The sequence below is a fragment of the Eubalaena glacialis genome, chromosome X, assembly GCF_028564815.1.
Source record: "Eubalaena glacialis isolate mEubGla1 chromosome X, mEubGla1.1.hap2.+ XY, whole genome shotgun sequence".
Taxonomy (NCBI): Eukaryota; Metazoa; Chordata; class Mammalia; order Artiodactyla; family Balaenidae; genus Eubalaena; species Eubalaena glacialis.
The window spans coordinates 51,032,524-51,054,773 of record NC_083736.1 but is presented as its reverse complement, the minus strand read 5'-3'; the positions used below and the strand labels follow the sequence as shown (position 1 = coordinate 51,054,773).

At 35.6% G+C, this 22,250-nt stretch overlaps 1 pseudogene; it reads right to left on the bottom strand.

The window, feature by feature from the left end:
• Positions 1–7,337: 7,337 nt before the first annotated feature.
• On the bottom strand, positions 7,338–19,137 carry LOC133081790 (serine/threonine-protein kinase D1-like; annotated as a pseudogene).
• Between the last annotated feature and the right edge of the window lie 3,113 nt (positions 19,138–22,250).

Below are 22,250 nucleotides of genomic sequence, written 5' to 3'. Positions count from 1 at the left end.
ACCAGACCTAACAAATGAAGAGGAAATAGGTAGTCTACCTGAAAAAGAATTCAGAATAATGATAGTAAGGATGATCCAAAGTCTTGGAAATAGAATAGACAAAATGCAAGAAACATTTAACAAGGATGTAGAAGAACTAAAGAGGAACCAAGAAACGATGACAAGCACAATAAATGAAATTAAAAATACTCTAGATGGGATCAATAGCAGAATAACTGAGGCAGAAGAACGGATAAGTGACCTGGAAGATAAAATGGTGGAAATAACTACTGCAGACCAGGATAAAGAAAAAAGAATGAAAAGAACTGAGGACAGTCTCAGAGACCTCTGGGACAACATTAAATGCACCAACATTCGAATTATAGGGGTCCCAGAAGAAGAAGAGAAAAAGAAAGGGACTGAGAAAATATTTGAAGAGATTATAGTTGAAAACTTCCCTAATATGGGAAAGGAAATAGTTAATCAAGTCCTGGAAGCACAGAGAGTCCCATACAGGATAAATCCAAGGAGAAACACACCAAGACACACATTAATCAAACTATCAAAAATTAAATATAAAGAAAACATATTAAAAGCAGCAAGGGAAAAACAACAGATAACACACAAGGGCATCCCCATAAGGTTAACAGCTGATCTTTCAGCAGAAACGCTGCAAGCCAGAAGGGAGTGGCAGGATATACTTAAAGTGATGAAGGAGAAAAACCTACAACCAAGATTACTCTACCCAGCAAGGATCTCATTCAGATTTGATGGAGAAATTAAAACCTTTACAGACAAGCAAAAGCTGAGAGAGTTCAGCACCACCAAACCAGCTTTACAACAAATGCTAAAGGAACTTCTCTAGGCAAGAAACACAAGAGAAGGAAAACACCTACAATAACAAACCCAAAACATTTAAGAAAATGGGAATAGGAACATACATATCGATAATTACCTTAAATGTAAATGGATTAAATGCTCCCACCAAAAGACACAGACTGGCTGAATGGATACAAAAACAAGACCCATATATATGCTGTCTACAAGAGACCCACTTCAGACCTAGAGACACATACAGACTGAAAGTGAGGGGATGGAAAAAGATATTCCATGCAAATGGAAATCAAAAGAAAGCTGGAGTAGCAATTCTCATATCAGACAAAATAGACTTTAAAATAAAGACAATTACAAGAGACAAAGACGGACACTATATAATGATCAAGGGATCGATCCAAGAGGAAGGTATAACAATTGTAAATATTTATGCACCCAACATAGGAGCACCTCAATACATAAGGCAAATACTAACAGCCATAAAAGGGGAAATCGACAGTAACACAATCATAGTAGGGGACTTTAACACCCCACTTTCACCAATGGACAGATCATCCAAAATGAAAATAAATAAGGAAACACAAGCTTTAAATGATACATTAAACAAGATGGACTTAATTGATATTTATAGGACATTCCACCCAAAAACAACAGAATACACGTTTTTCTCAAGTGCTCATGGAACATTCTCCAGGATAGATCATATCTTGGGACACAAATCAAGCCTTGGTAAATTTAAAAAAATTGAAATCGTATCAAGTATCTTTTCCGACCACAATGCTATGAGACTAGATATCAATTACAGGAAAAGATCTGTAAAAAATACAAACACATGGAGGCTACACAATACACTACTTAATAACGAAGTGATCACTGAAGAAATCAAAGGGGAAATCAAAAAATACCTAGAAACAAATGACAATGGAGACACGACGATCCAAAACCTATGGGATGCAGCAAAAGCAGTTCTAAGAGGGAAGTTTATAGCAATACAATCCTACCTCAAGAAACAGGAAACATCTCAAATAAACAACCTAACCTTGCACCTAAAGCAATTAGAGAAAGAAGAACAACAAAACCCCAAAGCTAGCAGAAGGAAAGAAATCATAAAGATCAGATCAGAAATAAATGAAAAAGAAATGAAGGAAACAATAGCAAAAATCAATGAAACTAAAAGCTGGTTCTTTGAGAAGATAAACAAAATTGATAAACCATTAGCCAGACTCATCAAGAGAAAAAAGGAGAAGACTCAAATTAATAGAATTAGAAATGAAAAAGGAGAAGTAACCACTGACACTGCAGAAATACAAACGATCATAAGAGATTACTACAAGCAACTCTATGCTAATAAAATGGACAACCTGGAAGAAATGGACAGATTCTTAGAAATGCACAACCTGCCGAGACTGAACCAGGAAGAAATAGAAAATATGAACAGACCAATCACAAGCACTGAAATTGAAACTGTGATTAAAAATCTTCCAACACACAAAAGCCCAGGACCAGATGGCTTCACAGGCGAATTCTATCAAACATTTAGAGAAGAGCTAACACCTATCCTTCTCAAACTCTTCCAAAATATTGCAGAGGGAGGAACACTCCCCAACTCATTCTACGAGGCCACCATCACCCTGATACCAAAACCAGGCAAAGATGTCACAAAGAAAGAAAACTACAGGCCAATATCACTGATGAACATAGATGCAAAAATCCTCAACAAAATACTAGCAAACAGAATCCAACAGCACATTAAAAGGATCATACACCATGATCAAGTGGGGTTTATTCCAGGAATGCAAGGATTCTTCAATATACGCAAATCAATCAACGTGATACATCATATTAACAAATTGAAGGAGAAAAACCATATGATCATCTCAATAGATGCAGAGAAAGCTTTCGACAAAATTCAACACCCATTTATGATAAAAGTCCTGCAGAAAGTAGGCATAGAGGGAACTTTCCTCAACATAATAAAGGCCGTATATGACAAACCCACAGCCAACATTGTCCTCAATGGTGAAAAACTGAAACCATTTCCACTAAGATCAGGAACAAGACAAGGTTGCCCACTCTCACCACTATTATTCAACATAGTTTTGGAAGTGTTAGCCACAGCAATCAGAGACGAAAAAGAAATAAAAGGAATCCAAATCGGAAAAGAAGAAGTAAAGCTGTCACTGTTTGCAGATGACATGATACTATACATAGAGAATCCAAAAGATGCTACCAGAAAACTACTAGAGCTAATCAATGAATTTGGTAAAGTAGCAGGATACAAAATTAATGCACAGAAATCTCTTGCATTCCTGTATACTAATGATGAAAAATCTGAAAGTGAAATTAAGAAAACACTCCCGTTTACCATTGCAACAAAAAGAATAAAATACCTAGGAATAAACCTACCTAAGGAGACAAAAGACCTGTATGCAGAAAATTATAGGACACTGATGAAAGAAATTAAAGATGATACAAATAGATGGAGAGATATACCATGTTCTTGGATTGGAAGAATAAACATTGTGAAAATGACTCTGCTACCCAAAGCAATCTACAGATTCAATGCAATCCCTATCAAACTACCACTGGCATGTTTCACAGAACTAGAACAAAAAATTTCACAATTTGTATGGAAACACAAAAGACCTCGAATAGCCAAAGCAATCTTGAGAACGAAAAATGGAGCTGGAGGAATCAGGCTCCCTGACTTCAGACTATATTACAAAGCTACAGTAATCAAGACAGTTTGGTACTGGCACAAAAACAGAAATATAGATCAATGGAACAGGATAGAAAGCCCAGAGATAAGCCCACGCACATATGGTCACCTTATCTTTGATAAAGGAGGCAAGCATATACAGTGGAGAAAAGACAGCCTCTTCAATAAGTGGTGCTGGGAAAATTGGACAGGTACATGTAAAAGTATGAAATTAGAACACTCCCTAACACCATACACAAAAATAAACTCAAAATGGATTAAAGACCTAAGTGTAAGGCCAGACACTATCAAACTCTTAGAGGAAAACATAGGCAGAACACTGTATGACATAAGGCACAGCAAGATCCTTTTTGACCCAGGTCCTAGAGAAATGGAAATAAAAACACAAATAAACAAATGGGACCTAATGAAACTTAAAAGCTTTTGCACAGCAAAGGAAACCATAAACAAGACCAAAAGACAACCCTCAGAATGGGAGAAAATATTTGCAAATGAAGCAACGGACAAAGGATTAATCTCCAAGATTTACAAGCAGCTCATGCAGCTCAATAACAAAAAAACAAACAACCCAATCCAAAAATGGGCAGAAGACCTAAATAGACATTTCTCCAAAGAAGAGATACAGATTGCCAACAGACACATGAAAGAATGCTCAACATCATTAATCATTAGAGAAATGCAAATCAAAACTACAATGAGGTATCATCTCACACCGGTCAGAATGGCCATCATCAAAAAATCTAGAAACAATAAATGCTGGAGAGGGTGTGGAGAAAAGGGAACACTCTTGCACTGTTGGTGGGAATGTAAATTGATACAGCCACTATGGAGAACAGTATGGAGGTTCCTTAAAAAACTACAAATAGAACTACCATATGACCCAGCAATCCCACTACTGGGCATATACCCTGAGAAAACCATAATTCAGAAAGAGTCATGTACCAAAATATTCATTGCAGCTCTGTTTACAATAGCCAGGACATGGAAGCAACCTAGGTGTCCATCATCGGATGAATGGATAAAGAAGATGTGGCACATATATACAATGGAATATTACTCAGCCATAAAAAGAAATGAAATGGAGGTGTTTGTAATGAGGTGGATGGAGTTAGAGTCTGTCATACAGAGTGAAGTAAGTCAGAAAGAGAAAAACAAATACAGTATGCTAACACATATATATGGAATCTAAGGGGAAAAAAAAAAAAAAGAGGTCATGAAGAACCTAGTGGCAAGATGGGAATAAAGACACAGACCTACTAGAGAATGGACTTGAGGATATGGGGAGGGGGAGGGGTGAGATGTGACAGGGTGAGAGAGTGTCATGGACATATATACACTACCAAATGTAAAATAGATAACTAGTGGGAAGCAGCCGCATAGCACAGGGAGATCAGCTCGGTGCTTTGTGACCACCTAGAGGGGTGGGATAGGGAGGGTGGGAGGGAGGGAGATGCAAGAGGGAAGGGATATGGCAACATATGTATATGTGTAACTGATTCACTTTGTTGTAAAGCAGAAGCTAGCACACCATTGTAAAGCAATTATACTTCAATAAAGATGTTTAAAAAAAAAAAAAAAAAAACAGTACATACAATTTAATTTTAAAAATCCCAATCAAAAAAATGGGCAAAACACCTGAATAGACATTTTTCCAAAGAAGACATACAGATGTCTAATAGGTACATGAAAAGATACTCAACATTATTAATTACTAAACAAATGCAAATCAAAATATCAATGAGATATCACCTCACACCTGTCAGAATGGCTATAATAAAAAGTCTACAAATAAAAAATGTTGGAGAGGATATGGAGAGAAGGGAACCCTTGTACATTGTTGGTAGGAATGGAAATGGGTGCAGCCACTGTGGAAAACAGTATGGAGGTTTCTCAAAAAACTAAAAATAGAACTACCATATGACTTAGCAATTCCACTCCTGAGTATATATCTGAAAAAACAAACAAAAAAAACACTAATTTGAAAAGATACATGCACTCCAGTGTTCATAACAGCATTATTTACAATAGTCAAGACATGGAAACAACCTAAGTGTCCATCAACAGATGAATGGATAAGGAAGTTGTGGTATGTGTATATATAATGGAATACTACTCAGCCATAAAAAAGAACAAAATTTTACCATTTGCAACAACATGGATGGACTTGGAGGGCATTATGCTAAGTGAAATAAGTCAGATGGAGAAAGATAAATACTGTATGATATCACTTATATGTGGAATCTAAAAAAATACAACAGACTAGCAGACTCACAGATATAGAGAAGAAACTAGTGGTGACTATATATCATATATATATCTCTACCTATCTATCTACCTATCTATCTATCTGTCTATCTATCTATAGTATATATAGTGGAATATTAGCCATAAAAAAGAATGAAATTCTGTTATTTGCAGCAACATATATGGGCCTAGAGAATATTATGCTTAGTGAATAACTCAGACAGAGAAAGAGTAATACTGTATGTTATCACTTACATGTGGAATCTAAAAATATAATACAAATGAGTATATATGCAAAACAGAAACAGACTCACAGATATAGACAACAAACTTGTGGTTACCAAAGGGGGGAGGAAAAGGGGAGGGGCAAATTACGGGTATGGGATTAAGAGATACAAACTAATGTTTATAAAATAGATAAGCAACAAAGATGTAATGTATAATAACACAGGGAATTATAGCCATTATCTTGTAATAAATTTTTTTGACACGTGTATTTATTTGTTATTGTTGAAAAATACACAAAGGCAAAAGGTTGCTTAGCTGCTGATTTTCTATAGTACAGCAGAGTATTGCAAGAAAGGGGGAAATATGCCTGTTCTATACATGGCAGTTACATTTCTGAGGCATTTAGGCTTAAAAGTAATAGGTGCACCTAGGCCCATTTACTTGAGTTTAAATATGCTGAGGCACACCAGGCGGGCAAAGATTTGAAACTATACAGTAAAACTCTTTCATGCATTTGTGTCTTAGGATTGCATATCCATCCCCTGATCCCCCCAGCCCCCATCATTCGTTATTTCCACATGACTTTTGGAGTTGTTCATAGAACACTGTTAATAATCTACTCTTCAAGAGTTTGGTTATAGTGACAACACCAATGGGACACACAGAACAGTACTATTTCGTGGACAGCTTCTGTAGGCTCTCATCAAATTGAGGTTCCAGTAAGAAAAACACCGATTTGCAAAGGCACAGTGGAGACAGGTTTAATGCATTAAATATGAGTCATTCACAATAACAAGTTTAGTGTTTCAGGGAACTTTTGTTAATACAACACAGTTGGTCACACAAAATACAAATGTTTCTGTTAATTTGTCTTGGCAACTCAGATACATCAACAGTGCTAAAAGTTTAACGGCTTTGTTCTCATCTGACAGAAAATAATGGCAGTGACTTCCCTTGTGGCGCAGTGGATAAGAATCGCCTGCCAGTGCAGGGGACACGGGTTCGAGTCCTGGTCCAGGAAGATCCCACATGCCGTGGAGCAACTAAACCAGTGTGCCACAACTACTGAAGCCCAGGTTCCTAGAGCCCGTTCTCCACAACAAGAGAAGCCACCGCAATGAGAAGCCTGCGCACAAATGAAGAGTAGCCCCCGCTCGCTGCAACTAAAGAAAGCCCGCGCACAGCAATGAAGACCCAATGCAGCCATAAACAAACAAACAAACAAACAAATAAATAAATAAATAAAAAGAAAATAATGGCAAGGCAAATGTTAAACCTGGCCGTACGTATTTATTAATCCCACAGTGTTTTGATAGATTTTAAGGGATCGAACTCAGAGCATGCTGACATGCTCACTGAGGGCTTTCATCTCTGTTTCTTCGGTCTCAGGACTGTCAGTGTGGCTAGTGCTTGGATTGATCAGGTGTGCGGGGTGCTGCAGTCCCTGCTCGCCTGCGTACTGCTCCCACCTCGAGTCATCACTCTCGTGGGTGATGTAGCATTCCCTGATTTTGCATTCCAGCTCTTATAAATCTAACCACCCTGTATTCAAGGGTGACTCAAGGTCTTATCCACTCTAGCGCTTTCTCATTTTTACTTTCAGCAAGTTATTGATAAGATCAATGGCTTCGTGAGAGATTTCCTTCCAGGGATTCGGTGGATACATGAAAGCTTCAATCTGGATTTGGTCGTGTGTGTCCTCATCTTCATTAAATGGGAATGTGCCACTTGGGCTTGCACAAATGATGACCCCAACAGACCACATGTCTAGAGAGCGATTATAGTCCTTGTTCCTTAGAACCTCAGGAGCCAGATAAGCTGTGGTACCTACCACTGACCTCCGGAAAGACTTCTCTCCAATGATCCGGGCAAAACCAAAATCACAAATGTTCACCTGAGGGAAAGGATCAACTCATGCTAGCAACACGTTTTCTGGTTTAAGGTCACAGTGAACAATAATTTTAAAGTGTGGATGACCCAAAGCTACAAGTATCTGAGTAATTAAAAACTTCATTATGTGCTCTGGCAACCTGCCCTTTTCACTTGACAAGATCATCTCAAACATGTCTCCATGAAGTTTTTCCATAACTACAAACACTCTTTCAGTCATCTCAAACATACACTCCAAATTTACAATACCAGGGTGATGAAGGTTCTGAAGAATTGCAACCTCATTACGAAGCTGGCTTTCTTGTTTTGTTGGAAATCTTAACTTGTCAATGATCTTAATAGCTACATCTGAACAGTCAGCTCTACCCACCTCCAGAGCCTCCCATCAAGCCTCTTAGATAGCCTCAACCACCAGAGGGCAGACAGCAGAAGCAAGAAAAACTACAGTCCTGCAGCTTGTGGAACAGAAACCAAATTTACAGAAAGATAGACAAGATGAAAAGGCAGAGGGCTATATACCAGATGAAGGAACAAGAAAAAACCCCAGAAAAACAACTAAATGAAGTGGAGATAGGCAACCTTCCAGAAAAAGAATTCAGAATAATGATAGTGAAGATGATCCAGGACCTTGGAATAAGAATGGAGGCAAAGATTGAGAAGATGCAAGAAATGATTAACAAAGACCTAGAAGAATTAAAGAACAAACAAACAGAGATGACCAATACAATAACTGAAATGAAAACTACACTAGAAGGAATCAATAGTAGAATAACTGAGGCAGAAGAACGGATAAGTGACCTGGAAGACAGAATGGTGGAATTCACTGCTGCGGAAAAGACTAAAGAAAAAAGAATGAAAAGAAATGAAGACAGCCTAAGAGACCTCTGGGACAACATTAAATGCAACAACATTCTCATTATAGGGGTCCCAGAAGGAGAAGAGAGAGAGAAAGGACCAGAGAAAATATTTGAAGAGATTATAGTCGAAAACTTCCCTAACATGGGAAAGGAAATAGCCACCCAAGTCCAGGAAGCGCAGAGAGTCCCATACAGGATAAACCCAAGGAGAAGCACGCCGAGACACATAGTAATCAAAGTGGCAAAAATTAAAGACAAAGAAAAATTATTGAAAGCAGCAAGGGAAAAACGACAAATAACATACAAGGGAACTCCCATAAGGTTAACAGCTGATTTCTCAGCAGAAACTCTACAAGCCAGAAGGGAGTGGCATGATATACTTAAAGTGATGAAAGGGAAGAACCTACAACCAAGATTACTCTACCTGGCAAGGATCTCATTTAGATTTGATGGAGAAATCAAAAGCTTTACAGACAAGCAAAAGCTAAGAGAATTCAGCACCACCAAACCAGCTCTACAACAAATGTTAAAGGAACTTCTCTAAGTGGGGAACACAAGAGAAGAAAAGGACCTACAAAAACAAACCCAAAACAATTAAGAAAATGGTCATAGGAACATACATATCGATAATTACCTTAAATGTGAATGGATTAAATGCTCCAGCCAAAAGACACAGGCTTGCTGAATGGATACAAAAACAAGACCCATATATATGCTGTCTACAAGAGACCCACTTTAGACCTAGGGACACATACAGACTGAAAGTGAGGGGATGGAAAAAGATATTCCATGCAAATGGAAATCAAAAGAAAGCTGGAGTAGCTATACTCAGATAAAATAGACTTTAAAATAAAGAATGTTATAAGAGACAAGGAAGGACACTACATAATGATCAAGGGATCAATCCAAGAAGAAGATATAACAATTATAAATATATATGCACCCAACATAGGAGCACCTCATTACATAAGGCAATTGCTAACAGCTATAAAAGAGGAAATTGACAGTAACACAATAATAGTGGGGGACTTTAACACCTCACTTACACCAATGGACAGATCATCCAAAATGAAAATAAATAAGGAAACAGAAGCTTTAAATGACACAATAGACCAGATAGATTTAATTGATATTTATAGGACATTCCATCCAAAAACAGCAGATTACATGTTCTTCTCAAGTGCGCACGGAACATTCTCCAGGATAGATCACATCTTGGGTCACAAATCAAGCCTCAGTAAATTCAAGAAAATTGAAATCATATCAAGCATCTTTTCTGACCACAACGCTATGAGATTAGAAATGAATTACAGGGGAAAAAGCATAAAAAACACAAACACATGGAGGCTAAACAATACGTTACTAAATAACCAAGAGATTACTGAAGAAATCAAAGAGGAAATCAAAAAATACCTAGAGACAAATGACAATGAAAACACGACAACCCAAAACCTATGGGATGCTGCAAAAGCAGTTCTAAGAGGGAAGTTTATAGCTATACAAGCCTACCTAAAGAAACAAGAAAAATCTCAAGTAAACAATCTAACCTTACACCTAAAGAAACTAGAGAAAGAAGAACAAACAAAACCCAAAGTTAGCAGAAGGAAAGAAATCATAAAGATCAGATCAGAAATAAATGAAATAGAAACAAAGAAAACAATAGCAAAGATCAATAAAACTAAAAGCTGGTTCTTTGAGAAGATAAACAAAATTGATAAGCCATTAGCCAGACTCATCAAGAAAAAGAGGGAGAGGACTCAAATCAATAAAATCAGAAATGAAAAAGGAGAAGTTACAACAGACACCGCAGAAATACAAAGCATCCTAAGAGACTACTACAAGCAACTTTATGCCAATAAAATGGACAACCTGGAAGAAATGGACAAATTCTTAGAAAGGTATAACCTTCCAAGACTGAACCAGGAAGAAGCAGAAAATATGAACAGACCAATCACAAGTAATGAAATTGAAACTGTGATTAAAAATCTTCCAACAAACAAAAGTCCAGGACCAGATGGCTTCACAGGTGAATTCTATCAAACATTTAGAGAAGAGCTAACACCTATCCTTCTCAAACTCTTCCAAAAAATTGCAGAGGAAGGAACACTCCCAAACTCATTCTATGAGGCCACCATCACCCTGATACCAAAACCAGACAAAGACACTACAAAAAAAGAAAATTACAGACCAATATCACTGATGAATATAGATGCAAAAATCCTCAACAAAATACTAGCAAACAGAATCCAACAACACATTAAAAGGATCATACACCACGATCAAGTGGGATTTATCCCAGGGATGCAAGGATTCTTCAATATACGCAAATCAATCAATGTGATACACCATATTAACAAATTGAAGAATAAAAACCATATGATCATCTCAAAAAAAAAAAAAATAATAGCTACATCTCTTCCTGTTTTACGACGTTTTCCTGCTAGTGTTGGGGGGGTCTCCTGCAGAGGCAGAGGGCGGCAGTGGCTCACCGCAGGGACAAGGACACTGGCAGCAGAATTTCTGGGAAGTACTCATTGGCATGAGCCCTCCCGGAGTCTGCCATCAGCCCCACCAAAGAGCCTCTTGTAATAAATTTTAATGTAGTATAATCTGTAAAAATACTGAGTCACTATGCTGTACACCAGAAACTAATATTATATTGTAAATCAACAACATATTTTTTCCATTAAAAATACTTTAAAATTGAAAATTTTAAGAAGTATTTACGTAATATATATATATTTAATTATGATCTGCAGTAAGAAATACATTTTACCTTACCTTTGACCCCCTTTACCACCAAAAAAGTAATTGAAAGAATTTTGCAGCGAATACCTATATATCTACCATCTATGTTATGCAATTAACATTTTACAGTACTTATCAAATATCCATTTCTCCATTTGTTGATCCATCATTTTTTGTTGCATTTCAAAATAAAGTGAAGCTATCAGTGGTTCCATCTGAAAAAAAAGAAACAGTGGACAACAGTGTTCTCCTGAGAAGAGTAGGAATTCATGATTGTTTGATTTGAGAATGCAGGCTCTAAATCTCAAGGAAACCTTAAATAAAAAGGCTCTAGGCTTGTCCTTCCTGGGTTGTCCTTAGTGCTTCTATATTGCAAAGGTGGAAACGTTTATGTAAAGTCATGTTTTTAAAAAAAACCATTTTCTGTATGGGTTAATTCACCTCTTGTACTGCCAATAAGTGAGTTCTGTGGCAGAAACTCATACCTGGCATGCATGACAATCCAGCGTCACACCGCATTTGACATGTGTGGGAATGCAGTGTAGCAGTAGCACTGAGCATGGCAGGAAAGGAGAATAATTAGAGATGTTGTGTCTAAGGGGTAATAACCTAGCGATAAGAAAATTATTAAACATTTACTGTGGGCCAATCTCTGTGTGATGTACCTACATAGATGTTAACCTATTTAGTCATTACAAGTATCTGCCAGCAAGTATTGTTGTTTCCCTTTTATAAATGAGGGAACAGAGGGACCTTGCTCAATAGATGACCCCTGGACAGGAGCCTGTAGGCAAGGTCCCTATTCCAAGATCTTCCACTTAATGATTGAGTAGCATAGGGAAAGTCGCTTATTCTCTGTCATCAATGTGGACTTGGCCCTTATGATGCTGAAGTCCTATCCAGCTCTGACACCCATGGCTCTAGTCTATTCCACTGCTTACTATTCTACTCCATACACAGGCCAGAGACATTGCTGGCAGATGTTGTGTATTCCTTCAGATTTATGTGATCCTGGTTTACAAATATACTCATTCTATAAGCATGCCAACTGCTTTCTTCAGAATACACCAAAATCCAATACCCCAACAGAAGTTGGCTCAGAAAATGCTCCAGAGGCTGTTCATGCCTAGCTTGGAAACCCATTCTCTGAAATAAACCAAAGAAAGATGCCAATTTACTCTTCAGGGGCGAGAAGGCCTGATATAGACTCGGACGCAGGCATCTTGTGCTGCTCATTTTTTAAATACCAAAGGTAATTATCAACATGACATTTTTGATGCCAACCAAAAGCACTGGAGTTATTAATCATTAATACAATAAATGCAATCTTCAGATTATTACCCAGAGGGATTAAAAACAGCCAACACAACCACAAATGCCAACTGTGTAGCTCAGGCTGCAGCAGGAGCCCTGGAGAAAAGGCCAGCCTCCTTCCTTCAGAGCAGCCTTCACTCAGCCAGGAGGCTTCCTATCAACACTTTGTGGCATTCCTTGTATTCACATACAATAATTTATCTGTCACCAACAGAATGTGGTTTCTAAAACAGCAATCTTAGCAGCTGTGTCCTGAGGACTACTTCATGGGACTAGTTCGTGAGCCCCACCTATATGTTTACACTTTCAATATTAAATAAAATCATATGTCAGCTCTTGCAGAAGACACATTTGTATGACATGTTTGAAGAAATCTATAAAGTCTCTATTAGGCTATTTATTTATTTACTTTAATAAATATAAGGAAAAACAAAATGCTTGTCAGAGTTTTAAATATGTGCAAATCACATCATTCCTATAGTTCATCTTAGTGGATAAAATGAGGTGGCTAATCAAGATTTCTTGTCTTGCCACTAGGTTCTTCATGACCTTTTTTTTTTTTTCCCTTAGATTCCATATATATGTGTTAGCATACTGTATTTGTTTTTCTCTTTCTGACTTACTTCACTCTGTATGACAGACTCTAGAATGGACTTGAGGATATGGGGAGGGGGAGGGGTAAGATGTGACAGGGTGAGAGAGTGGCATGGACATATATACACTACCAAATGTAAAATAGATAGCTAGTGGGAAGCAGCCGCATAGCACAGGGAGATCAACTCGGTGCTATGTGACCACCTAGAGGGGTGGGATAGGGAGGGTGGGAGGGAGGGAGACGCAAGAGGGAAAAGATATGGGAACATATGTATATGTATAACTGATTCACTTTGTTATAAAGCAGAAACTAACACACCATTGTAAAGCAATTATACTCCAATAAAGCTGATAAAAAAAAAAAAGATTTCTCACACCCAGAAAAACCATTTTACATTATGATCATATATGTATGTATTTATTGTACATATATATGATCACAATACAAAATGTATTTCTTTAAAATAATACATACTATATACGTATATATGTATGATCATGATTTATATAAAATATATAAATTATATTTTAAAATATAATTATATGTAAATATTCACATATATATATATATATATATGATTTTTTATTGTGGGTCATGATGACAAATATTTGGATAACATAGGTCTCTGGTTTCTGTGAATGAGTCCTTTGCTAAGTACTAAGTAATAGGGTCAGGGATACTCAGGAGAAAAAGGGATAGTAAATTCACAAAATATACTTAATGCTTCCAATTATTTGACTTTCAAAAAATGGTCATATGGTTTATTTTACTTAAAACTTCCAATAGTTTATTAGTAGTATCTCCCCCTTTTCATAAAGAAATCATTTTTTAAAGTCAGAATGGTACAGGGAATAATAAAACAAATATCAATGTTCCTTTCAACAGGACTAACAGCTATTAACATTTTGCACTATTTGCTTCATCTTCTTTATTTTTTTGTAGTTCTAGAATTTCATATCTGTCTAGGAATATAGTAAATATTGTCTTAACTGAAAATGACTCATGGTATAACAATTTGTATACACTAACAATGTTAGCAATACTAGCATTAAATCATAGTTAACCAACATAATAAAAATGCACAGCAATTATAAAAAAAAGAATATAGTAAATTATTAAGTATGAGTAAACCCAAATCCTTTAAAAGTATATGTTTGGTCAGCTGTATAGCAGGGTGATTCAGTTATATATATATGTATTTTTTTAATATTCTTTTCCATTATAGTTTATCACAGGATGGTGCATATCTAATGCTTCATCTTCTTTAAAACAAAAGAAATAAAACATCACAAGTAAAGCTTAAATCCCCTTTGACAACAGTTACTTCTGCATTGGGCCCCCTCCCTCACCTACCTTAATTACTGCCCAGAAAAAAAACAAAAAACAAAAAACAAAAAAAACACTGATTATAATAAATTCCTTAAAAAGAGAAAAACATTGTCTTGAATTTAAAATTCACAGCTTTCCCTCATGTCCATTTTAATACATTTACATACATAAATAACTACAAACTATGTATAGTAAATTTTGTATTTTTGCAGTTTTATCATTCCGTAACTTCTTTTTTTAATGTATCAATATGCAACTGCCTTTTTTACTCAACATAAAGTTTCTGAGAGCAATCCATGTTCATTTATATAGATCTAGTCCACCTCCTTTAACTGCTGTGTAGTATTCCATTGTATAAATATCTACTCTACATTTATTATTACTATTTTAAAGATATTTAGGTTGTTTCTAGCTTTTTTCACTATTACAAAAGTGCTGCACTACAAAAAGTAAAATAGATAGCTAGTGGGAAGCAGCCGCATAGCACAGGGAGATCAACTCGGTGCTTTGTGACCACCTAGAGGGGTGGGATAGGGAGGGTGGGAGGGAGGGAGATGCAAGAGGGAAGAGATATGGGAACATATGTATATGTATAACTGATTCACTTTGTTATAAAGCAGAAACTAACACACCATTGTAAAGCAATTATACTCCAATAAAGATGTTAAAAAATAAATAAATAAATAAATAAATTTTTAAAAAAAGTGCTGCAATAAGCATTTTTGTACTTTCTTTGCATACAAGTATGAGAATTTTTCTGGCATTTATCTGGAAGGGGAATTTCTGGGTCTTAGAGTGTTCACAACCTTGGCTATATTAAATACTGTCAAATTGCCCTCTGAAGTAGTTTCACTAATATATACCCCTATGAAAAATAGATGAGGATTCTGGTTTCTCGACATCCTCACTAACACTTGATATTGTCATACCAAAAATTTTGGCAATGTGATGGTGTCCCAATGTCATTTTAACTTTTCTGATCACTAATGAAGTTTAGCATCCTTTTATATACTTATTGTCTATTTAATTTCTTATTCTGTGACTTGCCTCTTTATATCTTTTGCTTATTTTCTTCTGATTATTCATCTTTTTCTTATCAATTTGCAAGAGTTTTTAGTGATATCAATTTGTTAGAGTTTTATCATTGAATTATGATATTTTAAATTATGGATAAAATTTTGGTTATTATACCCATTACAAATCTAGCAAGTAAGGTCATTTGTTCTATTTTTCATACTATAACAATAATGACAGTTGTAGCCACCATCTATTAAATATCTACCACACCATAGTAAGTTGTACATCAACCCATTTAATCCCCTCTATAACTCTGTAAAGCATATGGCTACCACAAGATTAAGAGTGTTGTTATACTAGATGGAAGTGAATAGGCAATGTAGTCTGTTTTATGAGCTTGGAATCTGACATACATGGATTTGAACTCAGTTTTTTTACTTACTGGTTTAATGACTTTTTCTCATACTAACTATATGATTCTAGACAAGCTACATAATGTGTCTAAGTCTCAGTTTTTTCATTTATAAAATCTGGATAATGATACCAACCTTGCAGAGTTATTGATATTAAATAGGAGAAAAAACTGTACAGTGTGGTAGATGCTCAAGAAATGGTAACTACAACTGATACTATTTTTATGTCAAGGAAAATGGAACAGATGGCCTTACCTAATAGATTTGTTGCAGATATAATTACAAAAAGACTCATTAATCGTTTATAGTATCTAAAATCATTAACAGACTCATTAGGAACACTGATTTCCCCCAAGTTATCCTCCTTGTTTCTCAGTTCAAGTAATAAAAAACACTTGCACTGGAATAGTTTTCCATTTACAAAGCACATTCACATTCATAATGTCATTTAATTATTATAATGCCTTTGACAAATGCATAGTACTTTTACAGAATAACATATTTCACAAAGGATGCATTGGAGGTCCAGAAACTTGACAAAGATCACAAAGTCAGTAAATGAGAGCTAGGATTCAAAAACAATTCTGGACTCCCAGCTTAGTGTTCTTTCCAGTATACAACAGCTGTTGCTTCCTAAATGGCTGATATTCCTTTCTAAACTACATTTAAGAATGTGGACCTAAACATTTTTTTCTGCTTCCCAATTAGTGGTGGAAATTTTTTGCAGAATCATAGAGTATTAGAAAAATATGAGGCCATAGTTTATTCAATACAACTTCTTTCCAATGCACAATTTCCTGGCAGTTGATCAGTCATCCTCTGCCTGAATACATCCAGCTTTTGGTCCCAGATCCACCATTTGAAACCTTAAAGAACAAGTCTAATGCTACTTATAAAAACCAGCATTCCAAACCTTCGAAATGGTTCTTATTTACTCCAGGATAGGGATGTTACAGTCCTTTCAGCTGTACTTCATATAAAATGTTTTATCATCCTAATCACCTCATATGGACACACTCCACATAATCATTTAGCTTGCATAAAATTGTGCTCAGTGTTGTACACAGTTCAAGTAGAGCAAATGTTCTTAACCATAAATTGTATCTGAATTACATGAAGAAATTTTGAAAGTATACAAACATAAGCTATCCCTTCGAGAGATCCAGATTCAACAGCTCTGGAACTGAGCCAGGATGCATGATTTGAACAAGTTCTCCTGGTAATTCTATTATGCAGTCACAATTAAGGAATCACTTTTCTGGACGAAGTCCTTTCCTACAATATGGACATTTTGATTCTATAGTCTAAAGTCCGTAGGGTCAACCGAGTGGGAATTGCCAACACAGAAGGGTAACAGGCCACCAAGACTAAAGGTCATGTGCTTTGGGGTTATTTGTATATGAGTTTTGGGTGACTGGGACAGTAAGTAGGGACAAATGCACAGAGAAGCAAGCAAAAAAATGTGGTCATCTATAAGGTATGGCGAACAGTAAATACAGAGAGAAGCTGATAGAAGCAATTGAGAGTTATTCATAATGGCTTCTCAGTTTCTGGTTTCTTGTTCCTTTTTGAGACCCAGCTGAACTCCGACCCTGGGGTTTCCTAGTATTCTCCTGAATATTGGTATGCAATTCCCCCTTTTTGGATACACTAACATCAGTTGTTTTCTGATACTTGCTAATAAATAGTCTTAAGTTAAACAGTGGGATCTTCAGGACCTGGGGAAACTATTTTTAGAGTGCCTGGCCCTGATACCTCCCAAGAAACTTGAGCCCCCATCTATAGAGAAAATAATTAATGAAAGATATAGATTTTTAAAGTATATTCCACACCACTGAAACATTTTGAAGACAACTTAAGTATGGTCCACCCTACATATGTGCCTTTGAAATTTCACCTTGTTTAAATTTAAGTATTCAGTCAATTGAAATGTACTGATAGTAACAACATATTACTGCTTGTTAAAATCAGGGATTTTTGAGTGACACCTTTCAATGTTACACTGAAAGTTTTTGTTCTGCTTCAAAGGATGTGTTCTGAAAACATACAACACAAGACAATACATGCAGTAGAGGGGTGGAATTAAAGAGGAAGCACCTCAGCAGATGAGTAAAGGATAGAAATCTTGTTTGTATAAAAGTTTCTATGCAGGAAAATAAGTTCCTGTGCTGCCAAGAAGTTTGCAAAAGCTAAATATAAAGTGGTAGTTGTTGTTTTTTCAGCACACCCAGGAGTGCAGGAAGTCTTGCATTTGCCTATATTTAGTGACTAATAAAACATGAAAATTTTATCTTTCTTTCTTTTTTTGGCCACGCAGCATGGCTTGTGGGATTTTAGTTCCCTGGCCAGGGATTGAACCCAGGTCACCACAGTGAAAGTGCCAAGTCCCAACCACTGGACCACCAGGGAATTCCTGAAAAAAAAATTATCTTTCAAATAGGCTTTGAATATAAGGCATATAGAAGTTAGAAGTTGGAATAAATCAGTGAGAATCTCAAGTCATATATCCTCATTCTGCTGAAACAGATTTATTCTCCTTTAGGAATTTTTTGAAAGTTGGCTACATACAGAAAGCAAAATTTCAGCCTCCCCTAATCAATGGGAGGAAAGAACAAACGCTAAACATTGTACAACATTTATTATTCTTGTTTATAATTGACCTTCAAACTCTCAATAAAGGAGCAAGAATAACACCTTCCTACTGTGAGGTTCTTTTTCTTCCACATATCCAACACACCATCTAACCTATCCGCATGAATAAACTGAGATTTACCATTCAAGCCAATATCAAAGCTTCTCAAGGGCTATAGCTTTTCCTTTGCTACCTTCTTAGAGACAGGTTCAGTAAAGATACCCTACTCATTGTGTAGAAGTCAGTTCACATTTCACCTTCTCCTCAAAAACCTTCCTGATACTCGAAGTCTGAGTTAGACATCGCTCCTCAGTATTCTCCAAAATACCCGCAGCCATACTCTATCATTGTAGACTGTTACTTGAAAGCTAGGACTATGCCATTGTCTTCTAAACCTAATTTGTTGAGATTTGTTTTTTATCATAAATGGGTGTTGAATTTTGTCATATGTTTTCTGCATCTAATGAGATGATCATATGATTCTTATCTTTGTTCTGTTAATACAGTATATCACATTTGATTGATATGTGTGTGTTAAACAATCTTTTCATCACAGGATAAATCTCACTTGATCATGGTGTGTAATACTTCTCATGTACTGTTGAATTCAGTTTGCTTGTATTTTAACGATAATTTTTGTATCTGTCTTCATCAGAGATACAGGTCTGCAATTTTCTTTTCTTGAAGTGTTCTTGTTTGGCTTTGGTATGAGAGTATTGATGGCCTTAAAAAGGAGTTTGGAAGTGTTCCCTTCTCTTCAATTTTTTTTTTTTTGGAAGGGTTTTGGTAGAATTTACCAGTGAAACTATTTCGTCCTAGACTTCTTTGTTGAGAGGTTTAAGATTAGTGATTCAATCTCCTTACTCACTGGTCCATTCAGATTTTCAATTTTTTTTTTATTTGAGAGCTGTGGTTTATTTTCTTCCCTGAGTTAAATTAGCATCTGTACAAATAAAAACTGTGAAAAACTGTAATTGCAGGCTTAGGAGAATGTCAGTAAGAAGGAAAGGAATTATGTATATAAAAGCACAGGGTTGATCTATCTTTCTTTGTTCTGATCATTCTCACATTTTTTCAGCCTTTCTTGGCTGGAAGGCCAGGGCCAGTGATATTTGTGAGTCATCTGTATGAACCCGGTAAGCTAAGAGAACACCCTCTCCTGTCCTCCTTTCTTGGTATTGTTACAAGCTCTATATCAATTTACAAAATTTGTCTAAATCCATAAGAAAAGAAATTGTTCATTCTTTCTCCTTTGGGTGAAAATTGTGAAGATTTTCTATTTCTTTATGATTCAGTCTTTGTAGGTTTTATGTTTCTAGAAATTCATCCATTTATTCCAGATTATCCATTTCGTTGGTGTAAAATTTTTCATAGTAGTCTCTTATGATCCTTAGTATTTCTGCAGTATCTTCTCCTTCATTTCTGATTTTACATATTTGAGTCTTCATCTTTTTTTCTCAATTAGTCTAGTTAAAGGTTTCTCAGTTTTATCTTTTTAAAAAAACCCAGCTCTTACTTTGATTAATCTTATATTGTTTTTCTAGTCTCTATTTCATTTATTTCTTATCTAACATTTGTTATTTACCTTCTGCTAACTTTGGGCTTAGTTTGTTCTTTTTTTCTAGTTCCATGAGTTGTAAAGTTGGGTTGTTTATTTGAGATATTTCTCTTTTCTTAATGTTGATATTAACACTAATAGTAATTTTATTATTAACAATATAATTCATTTCTCTCTATTCCCCCATCTTACTGACATCACTCAGTATCCATTCATTAATTGATGGACATTTGAGTTGTTTCCACATTTTGGCTATTTTAAATAGTACTACAATTAAAATTTGCAAGTATTTATATAAACACCTGCTTTCAATTACTTTTGTTACATACCTAGAAGTGGAATTGCTGGGTCATAAGGTAATACTAAGTTTAACTTTCTGAGGCACTCTTAACTATTTGCTACACAGATATACCTTCCTACATTCCCACCGGAAATGTATGAGGCTTATAATTTCTCCACATCCTCCAAAGCAGTAGCTATTTTTCATTTTTTATTATACCCATCTTAGTGGGTATAAAGTGGTACCTCATTGAGGTTTTGATTTGCATTTTCCTAATGACTAATGATGTTGAGATTTTTTTCCTGTGCTTGTTTGCCATTGTATATCTTCTTTGAAGAAATGGCTATGTAAGTCTTTTGCTAATATTTTAATTGGGTTTTAACTTTGTCTTTTTGTTGTTGAGTTGTAAGATATATTCTGGGTATTTGACTATTAGCAGATACATAATTTGTGAATATTTTCTCCCATTACATAAGTTGTGTCTTTACTTTCTTGAGAGTGTTCTTTGATACACAGAAGTATTTAATATCGATAAAGTTATATATATTTTTTCTTTTTGTGCTTTCGAGGTCACTTCTATGAACCCATTGCCAAATCCAAGCTCATGAAGATTTCCCTCAGGTTTCTTGTAAGATTTCAATAATTATAGCTTTTACACTTAGGTCTTTGCCAACTTGAGTTAATTTTGTATATGGTATAAGGTAGGCATAAAACTTCATCATTTTGAATGTGGATATCCAGTTGTCTCAGCACCATTTGTTAAAAAGAAAATTCTTATTCAATTGAATGATCTTGGAAGCTTTATTGAAAATCAAATAACTATAGATGTGTGAGTTATTTCTAGAATCACAGTTCTATTCACTTGGCACATATGCCTATCATTATGCTGTCATTACACTTCTTTGGTTATTGTAGCTTTCTTTGTATCATGTTTTGACATCTGTGAGTCCTCCAATTTTGTTTTGCTTTTTAATACTTGTTTTAGCTATTTGTGGTCCCTTGCAAACCCATACAAATTTTAAGAATTGCTTTTCCATTTCTGGAAAAAAAAAAGGCTGTTAGGATTTTGATAAGAATTGCATTAAATCCATAAATCACTTTAGGGAGTATTGCCATCTTAACAATAATAAGTATTAAAATCCATGAACATGGGATGTTTTTTCATGTACTTGGCTCTTCTGTAATTTCTTTCAGAAATGTTTTTGTAGGTTTCAGTGCACAAGTCTTAAACTTCCTTGGTTAAATTTATTCCTAAGTATTTTAGTCTTTTTGATGCTATTATAAATGGAATTGTTTTCTTACTTTCTTTTGTGGATTGTTTATTGACACTGTATAGAAATGCAACTGATTTTTTTGTCTCATATTCTGTTACTTTTCAAATTGATTTATTAATCAATTTGAATTGATAGCTTTTTGCACTTATTTAGAATTTTCTGTATATAAAACCATGGCATCTGTGATAGACATAGTTATACTTCTTCTTTTCAAGTATAGATGGCTTTTACTTCTTTCTCTTGCCAAAATGCTCTGTCTAGAACTTTCAGTACTATATTGAATATAAGTGGTGAAAGCTGCACCATTGTATTGTTCCTGATCTTGAGGGGAAATTTTTC